This window comes from Zonotrichia albicollis, chromosome 20, assembly GCF_047830755.1.
Source record: "Zonotrichia albicollis isolate bZonAlb1 chromosome 20, bZonAlb1.hap1, whole genome shotgun sequence".
Classification (NCBI taxonomy): domain Eukaryota; kingdom Metazoa; phylum Chordata; class Aves; order Passeriformes; family Passerellidae; genus Zonotrichia; species Zonotrichia albicollis.
In genome coordinates this window covers 5,323,648-5,339,568 of record NC_133838.1, presented here as the reverse complement: position 1 = coordinate 5,339,568, position 15,921 = coordinate 5,323,648, and the positions used below count along the sequence as shown (strand labels likewise).

At 50.2% G+C, this 15,921-nt stretch overlaps 1 protein-coding gene across 33 annotated transcripts in view; it reads right to left on the bottom strand.

The window, feature by feature from the left end:
- EPB41 (erythrocyte membrane protein band 4.1) overlaps window positions 1-15,921 on the bottom strand; it is a 97,601-nt gene that overhangs the window by 76,678 nt on the left and 5,002 nt on the right. For 11 of the 33 annotated variants that reach the window (XM_074555590.1, XM_014272110.3, XM_026797529.2 and 8 more), the window contains exon 1: window positions 1,371-1,549. The exons of 1 other annotated variant lie outside the window; for it this stretch is intronic. The gene's annotated coding sequence lies outside the window, so the exon portion shown is untranslated. Of the gene's footprint in view, window positions 1-1,370; window positions 1,550-11,463; window positions 11,616-12,148; window positions 12,166-12,388; window positions 12,490-15,921 lie in introns of those variants that run through there. 21 more of the 33 variants (XM_026797523.2, XM_026797524.2, XM_074555601.1 and 18 more) reach the window with 6 other exon arrangements.

Here is a 15,921-nt window from a genome sequence, read left to right as displayed (position 1 = left end):
TTCAAATATTAGATTTTCATGGAATAGCTTGCATTGGAAGGGACCTATCTTGCTTTGCTTAATTAATATCTTAATTAAATTAACACATAGAATTATAACTGAAGGAGCATAGCACCAACCCCAGAATTTGGACAATCTCTAAGAAATTTTCTCTTCACCATGCAATCATGCAATTCTTGAATTACCATTTACACAGCCACAGAGGGAAAAGCTGCCAGACCCTGCCCAAAACCAGCTTCCTCAAACCAGTGCACCAAGGGTGAACAAGTTCCTTTTCCCCAAAAGGAAAGGAAGTGAAGACTTGGAACACTTGCAGCTGCAGCACTCAGAGGTGTCTGAGGTGGATTTTAACTCATTCCAGACATTCTGGAGTAATTTTCATCACAAATGGTGCCTCGCTGGAGATAGGAAATAAAAATACGCCTTGGTGGAAAATCCAGTAAGAGCATTGCTTCCCAGTGGGCCAAGGTGTTTTCTTGAGCTAGAATTCAGGGCAAAGCAGGATCCAGGGACAGGAAAGAGCCCTTGCCTGACTGATACCAAACCACAGCATCCACATTTGTCCCATGGGTGGGTGAGCAGGCATCGGTCTGCGGAGCCCTAAGCCCTTCCCCGCCATATCTCGCTCCCGCTCCTGCACAATGGACTCCGGGCAGAGCTGGGGATCCCAGCCCGGGCAAGCCGCCCCAGCACAGGGGAACACGGGGTGCCAGCCCCCCCGAGCTGTGTGTCCCTATCCTGCCATCCCCATTCCCTGCCTCCTGCAGAATCTGTCTCGGGCTGAGCCTCGGCCTTTTGACTTCCAGCACTCCGTGTCACACACAGCCCCACGAGCCGCGCACACACACGCTGTGCGCACGCAGATGCACCGGATTCGGTCACTGCAAACACACACCGCGCACACACACAGGGCAAACACAGACACGCTGCACACACCCGCACAGCACGTACATACACATGGGGCACACTCACCTGGTGTGCAGGGACACACAGCGCACTGCGTATCCATGCAGTGCTCACACGCAAAGCTCACAGCAGTCACACCACACACCCCCGATACAAACTACACACACGGGGTGCTTGTGCAGACCACGCGTGCACACTGCAACACCCCACGCACGCACACCCTTTACACACACAAGCACACTAACCGCACACGCTCACTGTGAAGATGCACCTTGCGCAGATGAGCACACGCACTCACACACCGTGCACAACCACACACGCGCACATACACGTGCCCGCCCGCACAGAGACCGCGGGCTCGCACCGGCCCGCCGTGTGCGGACACGGACACACGGACACGGAGCCGCCGCGCAAAGGCCGTGCGCACTCCCCCGCGCCGCGCACCCGCTCCCGCGCGCACTTACCCGGCCGCCTCCGCGCGCGGCGCCCGCCGGCCTCGCACCGGCCCCCGCAGAGCCCCCGCCGCGGTGCGGCACCCCGGGGCCGCGTCGTGCCCAGCCAGTCGCTCTGCCTCCGTTCCTCCCGCTCCGCGCCCGCCGCTCCGCGCCCGCAGCCGCCCGCCCGCGGCTCTACCCCCCCCGCCCCGCCTCCTCCCCCCACAACACTGTAGTAAGTTCTCATTGGCCGAGGCCGAGGGGCGGGACGCCAGCGCCGCCTCGCCATTGGCTACAGGGAAACCGCGGCCGGCGGCGCGGGCGGGGGAGCGTGCGCCCCCTCCTGGCTCCCCCCATGCCGCTCTCTGCCGTTTCCTCTCGCGGGCGGCCCGGAGGGAGAGCCCGGAGCGCTTTGCTGAGCCCGCCGCAACAACAACCCGGGCAGCGAGAGGCTGAAATAACGGGATTAGCGCCTGTTCCTGCCACCACCACACCCTCCCCCGCTAGAGTGATGGTGGCGGGGGGGGCGATAATTTGGCGCCGCACGGCCCCGGTAGGAAGGGGCAGGAAGGGTCCTGCCCGCCCGTACCGCGGGCGCAGCGCCGCTCCCCCTCCCTCCGTGACCCAAATTTTAAATACCGTTCGCTGCCTCCCAGAGAAAGTCGTGGCGCAGCTCTGAAGGGAAACCCGGGGTGAAGAAGCAAGGAGGAATGTATGAAGAAAGGTAGGGGGGGGCGTTGGGGTTTTTTTAACGCTGTCATTATAGTCTTCATTTTTTTGAGCATAAGTCCATTCGTAATCGAACAGGTACTGCCACAGTCTTGTGGCAAGCCAAAAAAGCGACAATTGAGGCGGCTTGGTCAACAAGAAACGCCCCCAGGACAGCCCCACCGAGGGGCCCACCCTGCCCCTGCTCTGGAATCCCGCACCTCCAGCATGGCCTGGATTTCCCTCGCTTACAGCCAAATTAGAATCAGTTATTTTTGTCAAGCAGAGCTGTCCAGCTCTCCCTGCTTTGTACATCAGAGCAAAACATGCTGCCCAGTACCTCTTGAGCACTTCCAAAGGTTACAGCAAAGCTGCTGGCAGCCTGCCCAGCTCAGGAACCGAATCCCCCTCGTATATGTGCACAATTCCAAAATACTCCTGGCACTAAGGCATCTCCATTTGTCTCCCATAGAGAATTAAGGTCTCAGGCATATTATTCTGCTTGGATTAAGAGCAACCGCCCTGCCTCTTCACCAGCAAATAATACCCAAGGCTGATGCACACTGGCTGGGATGGCTCCATCACTGATACTGATCTAGCAAGGGCCACTCACACTGAGGACATTTATGCTATATGAAGCTAAAAATACCCAGATTTTTAGAAAAAAATTAACATGTTTCTCACAGCCATTTACCCCTTCTCCTTTATGCGTCTATGACAGTCAGCTCTGCCAAGAAGAACGGAGCAGCTCCCCTGTGTCCAAGTGTTGAGACTACTTGCAATAAGGTCCTTAATTAGAGGGAAGACAGATATTTTTTGCCTTAAATCTGGACTACTTGGTGGTTTCCTTGGACTTAGATGAGCACATCTGATTTAAAAAAAGGCTGGCAAAGGTCTGGCAGCTCCAAGTCGCTGCTCCTACATTAGGGACAGGTAGCTCCTTTGAAACATGCCCTGAAGTTCTGACTTCAGTCCCCCGTGCAACAAATTAGCATATTTTAATAGCCCAGGCAGTACATGGAGGAGTGTCAGATGTTCAGTGCTGATCCACCACAACTGCTGCCTTTGCTACTGCTCACCCATGGTGGGCATAAAACACTGCCAGAAGAGAAATACCAGTCCAAAGAGCTTTGAGGAGAAAACCGTGGAGCAAAGAAACCACAAGATTTGGTTGGCAACAGCTTCTCGCAGCTAAGAAAAACAAGCAAACAAACCCACACTGCTTCAAGATTATGTGGAGGAGAGACCAGGGCAACAAAAACTTTGCATCAAAGCAGTGATTTAACACCACACAGTGCATCATCCACTACGCTCAGATCACCAGATGATCCCCAACTCCATCTGTCAGCAGCTGAGAACAGAGAGCAGCAGCTCCTGCATTTTGTATTCCCAGGTGAAGCATTTATCCACAGGGAGCACTAGCACAAGCTGCTGACGTGCTTGTGCATGAGGGCAACGGATGCTGTCACCTCTTCAGATCCCAAACAAATGGCTGAGCTTGACTGGCTAAAAAGCTAAAGGAAGAGACACTAGAAAGTTGAATTATCAAATACAAAAGGAGGCACTACATCTATGCCATGAGAGCCTGAAAAACATTCTTCTGGGGCAAGGGGATCTAAGCCTACATAAAGCAACTTTTTATAGGGAGCAGAAGATATGAGAAAAAAAAGGGCAAAAGAAACCCAAAACCACCACTCTCATGGAAATAAACCCATCACCACCACACTTCTGCTGGAAGCCACTGGCTTAGCTTGTAACTTTCTCCTTCCTACATAGCCCCAAACTGACCTCTGAAATCCCATAGGAAGTAATGGAAATTTCTTAAATTCTTTACTATAAAAACAGTTTGCCCTGTGCCAAGCCTGGATTGAAACTATTTAAAGAACTCTCCTGGTTACAGCTGGTTAAAGTCACTTTATGGGAATTATTTAGAGATTGAGAATTATTTTATTAAGACAGGATTTCTTGGTATTTGCCTGTTGGATATAGGAATAAGGACAGGAATTATATTCATTTTAGGCATGCATTTGGGGTCGCTAAGGCAGAGGTTGTTCCTCACAAAGTGAAAGGCCACTTGGAATGCTCAGATCCTGATGGATTGGTGTAAACCAACTGGGTAATGGAGGACAATGCCAAACCCTGCCCTCTGCCTGGGTAATGTGCAGGCACTTGCAAGCAGCTCAGCAGGACACACTGCAGCATCCTAGGAGCATCCAGACAGCAGATTAAATCTAGCTCAAGTTAAGTTCTTCATAGAACAGATCTTTGTAAGGTGATGCAGCACTCTGTAGGCCCACAAGATACACTCCAGGTAGGATTTGTTGCAAAACAGGGCTCCCAGTTTACCCCAGTGCTGGGGAACACTGCCCAGAGCATTACTGGCACAATAACAAAAGGCACAGAGCTCTCTCCTCTTTGCCCTGAGGAGCTTCTCCAGTGAGGAATTCCCAGTCTAAACAAAGCAATTGTGCATCACACTGGTGCTGTGCTCCCTTCCCCAAAGCAAGCAGGACTTAAAGTGAAGAGAAATACTTGGGATTACACCAAGTTCAAGGGAAAAAAAAATTAGGCTGGTCAGATGAATCCTTTATCTATCCTGCTCTAAATGAGCTGTATTACGCACACATATGTGAACACACAACGGGCACACTCCATTTGCCTTCTCACACTCACACGCTTTGCAAACAAGTGACAGTCTCCCTTGCAGCAGCAACCATTTCACAAGAGCTTCACAGCAAACAAGGTGGGAGGAGAGCAGGTGGCTCAGTTTTGCCAGTTCCTGGCCCTCTGCCCTTGGCTCCTCTTCCAGCTTTGCTGTCACCATCAGCAGTGCTGATTTGGCCACGAGCAGTAGACAAGAGTGAGGAGGAGAGGAAACCTCCTTTTGACTTCTCAAGCTTTGTCTTCCTGTAAAATGGTGATCTAGAATTAAGATAGTGCAGGTAAATGATTCACCTGCAAGGCAAGAACGCTGCATTTCTCCCCTGCCCACCCCTCTCTCCAGCACAGAATTCACTGCTGAAAAAGCCTCTGAAAGGCTGAACTGCAAATTCAAGGAATTTTCACTAAGGTCTAGAACACTTGCACTACTTTGCTACAACTCATGGTGTGCACAGTGAAGGCAACCTGAAACATCTACACTCACCTGGCTCTGTATCAAGTATTTAACCAAAGATTAAATCTAGTCCAGCCCATCATAACACTCTCCAAAACCAACAATTGATTCATTGCTGAGATAGTTATTAAAGGGCCAAGAAGCGCCCTCCATAGCTAAAGAGACTGAGTGATTTAGGTATTGGAATCACACTTGGCATCAGGGCAGTTCACCTCCAATTTTGCTAAATCCAAACTGCTTCTGCCACCCTTTTCTTTGTGGTTTCCTTCTGGAGAATTTTCTTTTGTTGGCTGTAATTTGTAGCCTTTAAAAGCTGCTGTTGCTAAACAACAACCATGTGTTCTCCCATGGGCAGAAGAATCCCATTTTTTAGCCATTAGATCTTTTTGGTACTGGGCTGGCTCAAATGGATCCTTTTTGGACAGACGGGGTGGCTGGGAACTAAGTCTGTACACCCAGGAATTCCCTTCCCACCTGCAATCTGGTTAATTGATGCAAAAAGCTCCCGTCATGAGTTTCATTGATTTGTATGAAGCTGATGTTCATTTGAGTCAGTCTTGCAGCACAGCAGACAAACTCCAAGTAGAAAGAGGAACAAAACAGAAGTGGAGCTTCAGTTCTCTCCAGGCTGTGTGCCAGTGCAGAAGAACAGCTCCTGGAGAGTCAGCTTTGTTTAGACTTAGGGCTTAGAGTCAGCATGTAAAGCACATTTCTGCCAAGATGCACCATTAAAGATTAGAGGAGGTCAGCTGCAGCCCTGCAGGATCCAGTGCTCATATGGTGAATGTTTCTACATTGACAGAGAAATACTGTTCCTCTCAAGTATGAGTAGGAGGTATTAAACACACGAGTGTCTGCACTGAAAGGATCTATAAAGAGCTTAAAAAATCCTGGAGAACAGAATACAGGTGATGCTGTGAATTCAAGCAGTGCAGGCTCAGGAAAAGGCAGAGTCAGTATGGCATGACCCTGAGCACCAGAAACAACCTAAGAAACTGACTGAACCATGGAAAGAACCATCACAGGAGCCTCAGACTGTCCCACAGCACACTCATCTCCATCACCTCGAGAGCTCACCCTCCTTCAAGGCATTTACTAGGACTTCATATCCCAGCAGTCACGGTAAAAAACTAAAACCAGAGGTGTGTGCTCACAGACAGCACTTGACTCCCTACCCCTCTTTCAGGAATGCTGCTGGAAACTCCTACAGTTGGGCAGCAGGAAGAAGTTCAAGCTCTTGTGTCAGCCTCCTAAGCCAAGCAGGACCAGCCAGCCTGGCCAGAGAGGCAGCTGTTCCTTCAGCGGGGGACAAGCTCAGCTATGCAGCCTTTCTTGAAATGCACCCAAAAATAACAGTGACTGCCACCTAGAGACCAGAGCTCCAGGCGGGAGGCAGCCAAGCTGCACTACAAACAAAAGATGTCAGGGGCTGATTTACTCTTTGCATAGATGAGGAGTCAAACTGTAGCCAAGAGAGGCTCTGGCTTCTTTAAATAACACCAGGTAGGTGTGTTTTCAGCTGCAGCTTCTCCACAGAAAGGCACCAATTCAGTGAAGGAGACTGGACTCCATTCTGTTAATCTCTTTTTGGGCAAAGAGCCCCCCTTGGCTTCAAAATGCTTAGAGCTCTTTGGTATGGGGAAGGACAGTTTCAAGATCAGGGTTTATTCAGGACTATTTAACTTTACCTAGCAGTGAGTTTAAGGCAGATACTTGGCAGAGAGTGTTCGAGTCTGCACTAACACATCCCAAAGGCCGTGAACCCAGCTTCAGTCAACAGACAGCAAATGGTGCTGAGGGCTAGACCTGTGCATCAGGGAGGGACACTTGGCAAAACCTAACATTTATTTAAATTAAACTTTAGCTGTGGAGAACAAATACAGCTTCTAACCATTATTTTTTCCACAAATAAGAGCCAAAGCTCTGCACACCTTGGTCAGCACGGTGTCCCCTGCCTGACACGTCCTTGGACCTTGCAGGATTTGTCCTGAGCTACTGAATTGGATCAGTCTTGTCACTTTGAGTCCTGCCTATGGATGTTCCCAGAACCTGACAGAGCACAGCCAAAGTCTGCCCAGAAGCATTTCTGCAGGTGCACAATGATTAACTGGTGCACATTTCCATATCACAAATTAAAAAGACCTCAGCTTGCTTGAAATGCAGTATATTAACCTCTGAAACTGGCAGTCATGGATACCAGCTTCAAAAAGATGAATATCAATAAGACAGAATCCCAAAGGATAGCATCCCACTGCTGCCAGATTTTCTGGAGCTCAAAATAAGGCATTTTGAGGCATTTTAAGGTAGTAACTTTACATGCTTATTTTATTAAGAGAACCCAAAGTGGTTTATATTAATAGACAGAATCCAAGAAATTGAGGAGGGCGAGGGGGATAAGGTAGCGAAGGAAAGCTCTGGGCATGGATGGAGAGACAGGGAGCCAACGGCAGGAAGCATACTGCCATTGTCACAGTTAATTGCCAAGAGTCTGAAAAAGTTTGCTACTAAAATAAATAACTCTGTTAATTCAGGGTGTTGTGCAGGTCCACTGAGGCTGCACAGTAACAGTGCACACAGTAAATCTCTGGAGCAGGAGATGCAGCAGCAGCTTGGAGATGCCAATCTCACCCTGCACTCACTGCAGGCTGCATCAGAAAAGCTAATAATCATTAAGCTGCCATCTTTTATTTCTAATTATTTGTCTCCACAGCAGGGTTTCTCCAACCATCAAGCAAAAGGGAGGCAAGTCTCAAAGGCGTAACTGTTTTGAAGTGGGCTCACAGCTGCCACGGCATGAATGCCTCTCCAAGAACAGTAGCAACTGCTCTGCATGGCCCACGGAGCTGGGAGGGAAAGCATCTCTGTTTAGGCTGGTTTTCAATGTCGGTTTTTAGGTCAACCAAAACAGCTTTTCTTATGCAACAGAAAGCTCACTTGTTTTGGAGTTTTTGCTTTCATTTAATTAGATGGTAATTCAGAGGGCAGCACTGCTATTCTGAACGCCACAATGAGAACTGTTTTCACTGCTTTACTAAGCAACAAAGTGAAAACACTGAGCTAAGCTGGCTCTAGAACTTGACACCATATTAGAGACCATGGTCTCTTCTGACAGTGTGGGACAAGTGAAGAGATACCTTGCTGCCACATTTCCATAGAAACATGGAATCATTTAGGTCAGAAAAGCCCTTCATGATCAAGGAGGCTAATCATTAACCCACCGCTGTCAAGCCCACCAGTAACCCATGCCCCTAAGTGCCACATCTACACAGATTTTAAACCCCTCCAGGGATGGGGACTCCATCATTGCCCTGGGCAGCCTGTGCCAGTGCTGGATGACCTTTTCCATGAAGAAGCTTTTCCCTAATGTCCAACTTAAACCTCTCCTGGCACAGCTTGAGGCTATTTTCTCTCATCCTGTCCCTTGTTCCCTGACAATCTCTTCCAGGCTGCTCCCTTCTGTCAAGGAGCTATGGAGAGACAGAAGGTCCCCCCAAGCCTCCTTTTGTCCAGGGTGAGCCACCCCAGCTCCCCCAGTTGCTCCTGCTGCTCCAGCCCCTTCTCCAGCTCTGTTCCTTTCCCTGGATACACTCCAGCCCCTCAATGTCTTTCTTGCTGTGAGGGGCCCAAAACTGACACCAGGATCGAAGGTTTGGCCTCACCAGTGACCAGTACAGGGGGACTTCCCTAGTCCTGCTGGCCACACTAGTGCTCACACAGGCCACGTGCCATTTGCCCTCTTGCACACCCAGGCTCATGTTCAGGCACTGTCAACCAACAGGAGAGGCTGAAGAAGAAAATCTCACTGAAATGTGCTGGAAACCTCATTTGTTCTTCCTCTTTGGGCTATGTGTAAACAAGAACTAAGGAGAGAAACTCACAGCACAACAAGCTGTTCAAGGGCAAAGCAGTGCCCTTCTCCAGGTCCCCCATCAATTCTAGGATGGATAGAAACAACATGTATAGATAGATAACAGCACGTGGTTTCCAGCATCACCAGTGCCACTGTATGGAAAGGCAGAGCCCAAACACAGCCCATGAATGGACACCCTGCACTTACCACCACAGACACAGCTCTGAATTTTTCAGCAGTGACCTCACCTTAGATTTCTTGACAGGCTTTAAATAATGGCAACATATGTGAATTTCAGCTTGAAGGTCAAGAGCAAAACTCCCAGCAGAGAGGGTTTTCTAGCTTTTTCAGCATTTTCCTTCACGGTTTCTGCCCCACAGCTACTTCCAGCTTCTCTCCATGGAAGCTGCTGGTGTGTTACTTTGCCCAACACTTACCAGGTCAGGAGAGGAGATTACTAAATTTATATTTAATATAAATATATTACCAAAACTCCTATGCATTTTATGTTTACCTATGAGACAAGCTAGGCTTAAAGAAGGAGAGGCAATCTGAGCCTGCTGTTTTCTCTGCTGAGTGAAGGTCAGTGCTGTCCCTGAGCCAGTGATACTGTACCACACCCCCTTTATCTTTGCTATCCCTAACAAGGTACCATATGGCTTTCTTGTTTGCTGATAAAGATTGACACCAATTATTCAGCAAGCAGCAAATTTCATATCATATCATGATCAGAACCTCTACAGCATGTAACAAGCAGGATCACCAAAATGCAATTCTCTCCCCTCTGTGCAATACATGCAAGAAAACAGACAAAAGTAACATGGGGACTGCTCTAGGGAGTGCAAACCAGGGATGGTCTGGGTTATCAGTGTTTCACAAGGGAGAAATTCACCCTTGAACAGAGACTTGTTAAACAGAGATAGCCAGATTGGTGACTGTCCTGAGGCCCTGCTCAAGCACTGAGCTGGAAGACTCTCTGGCCAAGGACTTGCTCCAGGTTGCCCTGGCACAGCTGCTCTGCTGGAACAGCTTTGCCTCTCACTAACCCATTCCAGCCATCATGCAAGTGAGCACTTGTATCTTGCTCCACATCCAAGCTCACAGCAGCTCCCAGCTGTACCTTCCACGCGGAGGAGTTTTATTCTGCACTCAAATGGCTGCTGGGTGTTTGGTGGGGTTGGAGCTCAGCACTTCTAACCAAGGCAGGTTTTCTAGTTAATTAACAATCCTGCTTTTGGAGATTTGGTAGCAAAGCTCATTCAGATCAGGAGGCAGCTGCTCATCTTCCAAATATAGTGCTCACTTCTGAGTAAGAACAACAGGTTTATGCTTGGATTTGATTCATCTCTCCTGCCCTGGCATGAGGCATTGTATAATGATGTCAAGTTTAAGAATAAAGCAATCTGTTCCCAGCACCTTCCTCTGCTTTCCCTTCAAGTCTTTCATCAATGACTGGCAGCACATGAAATAGTCAGGCACGGAGCAGAGCTGCTCTAAATGTGCTCAGCCCTTTCCCTTACTAGGAGAGGAGAGGGTGTTACTGGGGAAGAGGAGTGATGGAGAGGGGAAAGCTTAGCAGGAGGACAGCTTGAATTTAAAAAAAGAAAAAAAGTAAATTTGAACTTACTGAAGTTTCCAGAGAACACAACCTCGATGCAAAGGCACCACTGCACCCAGAGAAAAAGCATCACCAAGCAGATCCCTTCCTTCCCTCCACCCTGAGCACACAGACCTTGTCCTCAGAGGCTTTAATACACAAACACCACCTCACAGCCAAGTTCATGGCAGGCACCAAACCTCTGCAGGGAAACCGTCAGAATCCACCCCACCAGGGCAATTTTTCCCCTATGCAAAGCAGGCGCTCCATAAACACAAACTGAAATCATCAGTGCCTAATGCTCTTCTCCAAGCTCGACACGCATTTCCCTTCCTCTCCTGCCAGAAGGGCCTCAGCCTCCTCTCCATGGCCTGCAAAGCCCCAAACACCCATGGTCTGCAAAGGGTGAGGTAGTCCAGTGCCATCAGAGAGCCCCTTTCACAACCACAGTGCTGACTTGCCACCAACAGGTGTCAGGAGACATCCTGGAAGAACAGCAAGCATTGCTTTCCATTCGCAAAAATATTTTCCCTTCCATTTGCTCACTTGCTGGCATTAAAGTGTGTTTTTATCCCCAGGTCAGTGCTCCACAGCCTAGGCTTGTAAGAAAAACTAATACAGGGGGCTTCTTCATATCATAAAATACAGCAATTTCCAGGCCAACTAAGTGCTTTTCAATATCCAAAATCTTGACACACACACAGACAATAAATCATGGTGTTTGACAACAACCAATGCTTCAGAGTTTAGGACAATAAATAGGTCAGTTCTTTATTTCAATATGTCTGATCATTAAGTCAAAGCAATTTGTTTCAACTATTTCTGCCACTGATCTAACAAAACAGGTACTTACCCAGAGATGAGAGAGCCGGGCCAACCACACAGGTGAAGCACCAAAATCCATCGTGGGGCAACGGATAGAAGAGAAAGGAGAAGAGACACTGGTTAAAAAGTAGTTCTGGCTAAACACGAAAAACCCATGCACCCACCAGAAAAACCCAAGCCACAAAGTCAAAAGCTCACACTTGCACCCACATGAGCAACGCAACAGAGCAAACTTCAGTATCTGACTCTTCCAGAAGTGAAGGTGGAACCGGATGTTCACGGTCAGCCACTTCTTAGAAATGTAAACACCAAGTGGGGAAGGAAAAAAAAAACCAACCAAAAACATCAGCTCGGCATTACCTAACGCTGATTATACAGAGAGCAGTGACGTAGGCACCCCATGCCTGCCAGCCTCCCGTGAGTAACCTCTCCGGTGAGTACCGCCTCCCGTGAGTACCGCCTCCCGTGAGTACCGCCTCCCGTGAGTAACCTCTCCGGTGAGTACCGCCTCCCGTGAGTAACCCCTCCCGTGAGTACCGCCTCCGGTGAGTACCCCCTCCCGTGAGTACCGCCTCCCGTGAGTAACCCCTCCCGTGAGTACCGCCTCCGGTGAGTACCGCCTCCGGTGAGTACCCCCTCCCGTGAGTACCGCCTCCGGTGAGTACCGCCTCCGGTGAGTAACCTCTCCGGTGAGTACCCCCTCCCGTGAGTACCGCCTCCGGTGAGTAACCCCTCCGGTGAGTACCGCCTCCGGTGAGTACCGCCTCCCGTGAGTAACCTCTCCCGTGAATACCGCCTCCGGTGAGTACCGCCTCCCGTGAATACCGCCTCCGGTGAGTACCGCCTCCCGTGAGTAACCTCTCCCGTGAATACCGCCTCCGGTGAGTACCGCCTCCCGTGAGTACCGCCTCCGGTGAGTACCGCCTCCGGTGAGTACCGCCTCCGGTGAGTACCGCCTCCCGCGGGCACGGGCACAAGCGGGCTGCAGGAGCGGCGGGCTCCGCGGAGGCTGCGAGCTGGCCCCGTGCAGCTTGTGTGCCCGTCCAGTTCCTCCGGACTTACATAACTTCTCGGGTAAACTTCTGGAGGGCTGGATGCAGCCCAGCGCCGCCGGTCCCGGCTCCACAGGGCTCCAACTGAGCCCTCTAGTGGGCTTCAAAAATTCCACAAAACACCAGAGCCTTAATTTAATTAACACTCGGCCAGAGGCCTCTAAACCCTAATCCTCTCAACAAAAGGATCATTAAGTAAATGAAGAGATTCAAGAGAGCCACGGTGCTCCCAGCCCCGGCAAGGCTGTATGTGTGCTCTGGTGGGCACACACCAGGGCCTGAAATTCAGCCAGATCCCCAGACCATGCAACAGCCCCACTGAGGGTACAGGGACCTGCCTCACATAGCACTCATGGCAGAAGTTGGACTCAGCAGTCACCCTGCCATGCCAGAGAATCACAGAAGCATGTAATGGTTTGTGGTGGAAGAGACCTTACAGCTCATCTCATTCCAACCCACTGCCACAGGCAGGGACACCTTCCACTAGAACAGGTGGAAATTTGGGCACAAGCCCATACCCATCTTATGGGATGCACCATGATGCCAACAGTCCTGGTGCCATCATCTCTATCAGGACTGAAAACCCAAACTACTGAACCAGGAGAGCAGCTGGAGCACCATTTATTTTTTAAGTGTTACTATCCAGCCTGGATACAGGTAGAGCGCAGCCTCAGTCCCTCAGCTGAAGGCTGGGAAAACACTTTCATCTCGCCCAGCCTTGCAAGCATGACCAGCAGGAAGGGCTCTCCTCACCAAAGAAGCTCGGGTGCACCTTGCCAGAAGAATTCACAGCACACAGGATGTAGTCAGGGAAATGCTTTCACAGTCAAAGGTTCCCAGCCCAGATACCTCACCCCAACAGGACAGGAATGGAGATCTTGCCCTTTGCAGGTGGCTCTCTTGGAAAGTCACCTCCAGCTTCAGAGCCACACAGAGGATCCAGAGCAGCTCTGAGGAGCACATCCATGAGACAGCTCATTAGTGCAGTGAACAGGAGCAGAAGAGCTTAATTACTGGGCAGGAATCATTCCCTCTGGGTTTGGATGCCAGCAGCAGCCTCCACAGGGCCATGCTGCCCCACAGGATAGGCGCTCCTCAAAAGCACCCACAGCCAGTGTGAGTGGGATCCCAGCTGGGGCTGCAAATGGTCTGCAGAGCCTCAGGCTCCAAATGTGAGAAAGCAAAATGAGGAAGAATTCAGGTGTTGCTCACCTATAGGCATCAGTCCTCTTATTTTGGTGCTGTGTGTGAGCACCCCAGTCTCCAATGCAGCTTTTGAAGCTCAAATCAAGCAATTCACCAGGACACACACAGCAGTAGCTGCTGGTAGAGTACACCCCAGAGGCTGCCAAAACCTGGCAGGGTTTTTTGGATGACCAGGAGATGCTTTAGTGTTGGTATTTCTTCAGACCAACACAGCCTTCCTGGTACCTCAGCCCTCTAGGGTGCCAGCCAAACTGGTCACAGACCCTCCATGTTTGGGACTGAATGCTGGACAGCATTCACAGAGGTTTCCATTTTTAGTCTTTGCTCCTGTCTCCTCCGTGCATCTCCTCAGGATGTGCCTTCAGGATACAGTTGACAAATCAATGCTTCCTTCTTGCCCAAAGATGCAGAACAACTGCTCCCAGAGCAGTGGGAGGATGTCTTGCTCTGACCCTGGGCAGATTTCAGCATACCCAGAATAAGCAGTCCTCTCTACGTTCACCTCCTGGGAAAATCCAAAGAGCTCCCATCTCCCCAGCCTGGGAAAGAACACAGATGGTCACGGAGATTAAAGCATACAGAGAATTAACCACCCTATGCAAATGAGCTTCTTCATCCAGCCCAGCACTGCCAGGTGGTTCGAGGTCCAGCACTTGGATGTGATCATCATGGCCTGCTGAGCTCCAATAACAGCCTTGTATTGACTAGGACAGGGGTCAGGAGGCTGAGCAGGAAGAAGACAATTTGTAAGGAGGGAAGGATGCAAACTGCCAGAGCCAGGCAGCTACCGAAGTCACATTCACTTCATGCTACAACAGAAGAAAAAGCAGCAGCGCCAAAAACAACCCTGGTCAGCAGCACAGATCAATTCTGCACTTGCATATCTTGTGTGTTGCCACTCAAAGGCAGCTTGGATGGACCAAGCAGTGCTACAACCACAACGTGAGCCATCTGCAACTCTGGACGCTGCTCGCACAGCACCAGGTGCCCACAGGATGGCACAAGAAAACCCATACCAGCTCCTGCTGCCTTTCCTAGAAGGCTGAAGTCTTGGCACCCGGCTGAGGTATGGGATCTGTCAGCACAGCACATGGGATGGGGCCACATAACCTTCCCAAGAAAGGCAGGGTTTCTCCAGGCTACCACCCAGGGAGGAGCCGCACCTCAAACCCACCTGCAATAGGTTTAGATCTTACTTCATTTTTACTCAAAACCTTTTTACTTTAACACTTAAAAAATATTCCAACAGGAGTGGACATATTGCTCAGCCAGTGCCCAGCTGCCAGTGGATCCTCAGGGCCAAGTTTCAGGCCATGTCATGATGCAGATGACTGCGTTTGCTATTAAAAGCCTCCACTCTGCACCCAAGGAAATTCTCAAGCAGTGCTGACCCCATCTGCCAGCCCGTGAGCCTCTGAGCAGCCAGGGATTGGCCGAGGCCAATCCGGGCCATATGGGAGGGGTTCACCTCCACGTCAGACACGGCACCTCCAGCACAACATCAACACACACGCACAAAGTCACGTTATAGCTCAACGTGGCTCTGTGCCGGGCTAACATCTGCCCTCCCTCGTTCCCACACTCAACGTTTGAGTTCACCTGGGGGCAGGGAGGCAACTCATGCTGTCCTGCCCAATACATAACCTCAGCACAGACAACGAGCTCCCTTCAGGTTCTGAAGTGCCTACAAGCAGCTTATCCATCTCCAAGGGGCTTTGGAGAGTGGATACAAAAATACAAGCCCTTGGCTGGCTGGTTCTACCCAGTGAGCACCTAAACCACCACAGAGATCAGGTCACAGAGGTCACATACAGCTGCCTTAACACCCTGGTTTTTGAGGCACCAGTCCACCCCACTTCCCCTCACAAACCTGAAGTCAGTGCCAACACCAAGTTTTCCAGGCCTTAAGGCTCAGAGTTTCCCCATAGCTGCCCTGCACTGCCTTGTTAGCAACACCTACCAGATTGCTGTAATGCCACTGCAGTCAGCTCCAAAGGCTCCCAGCTCGTGCCAAGCCTTATGTCCCCTCCTTAAATACAGCTCTGGTCAACTGTGGCCAGATGTCATTACCTACATAAAAGGCACTCAAAGCCACCTCTAATAAGAGGATGTATTCATACTGTTAGGCCGAGATTCCTCCTCTTCTGCTGCTTTCCAGGGCTCAAAACTTGCCTCACAGTAAGTGGACCAGCAAGAACTTCACCCCATTCCTTGTTACAAAACCTGCC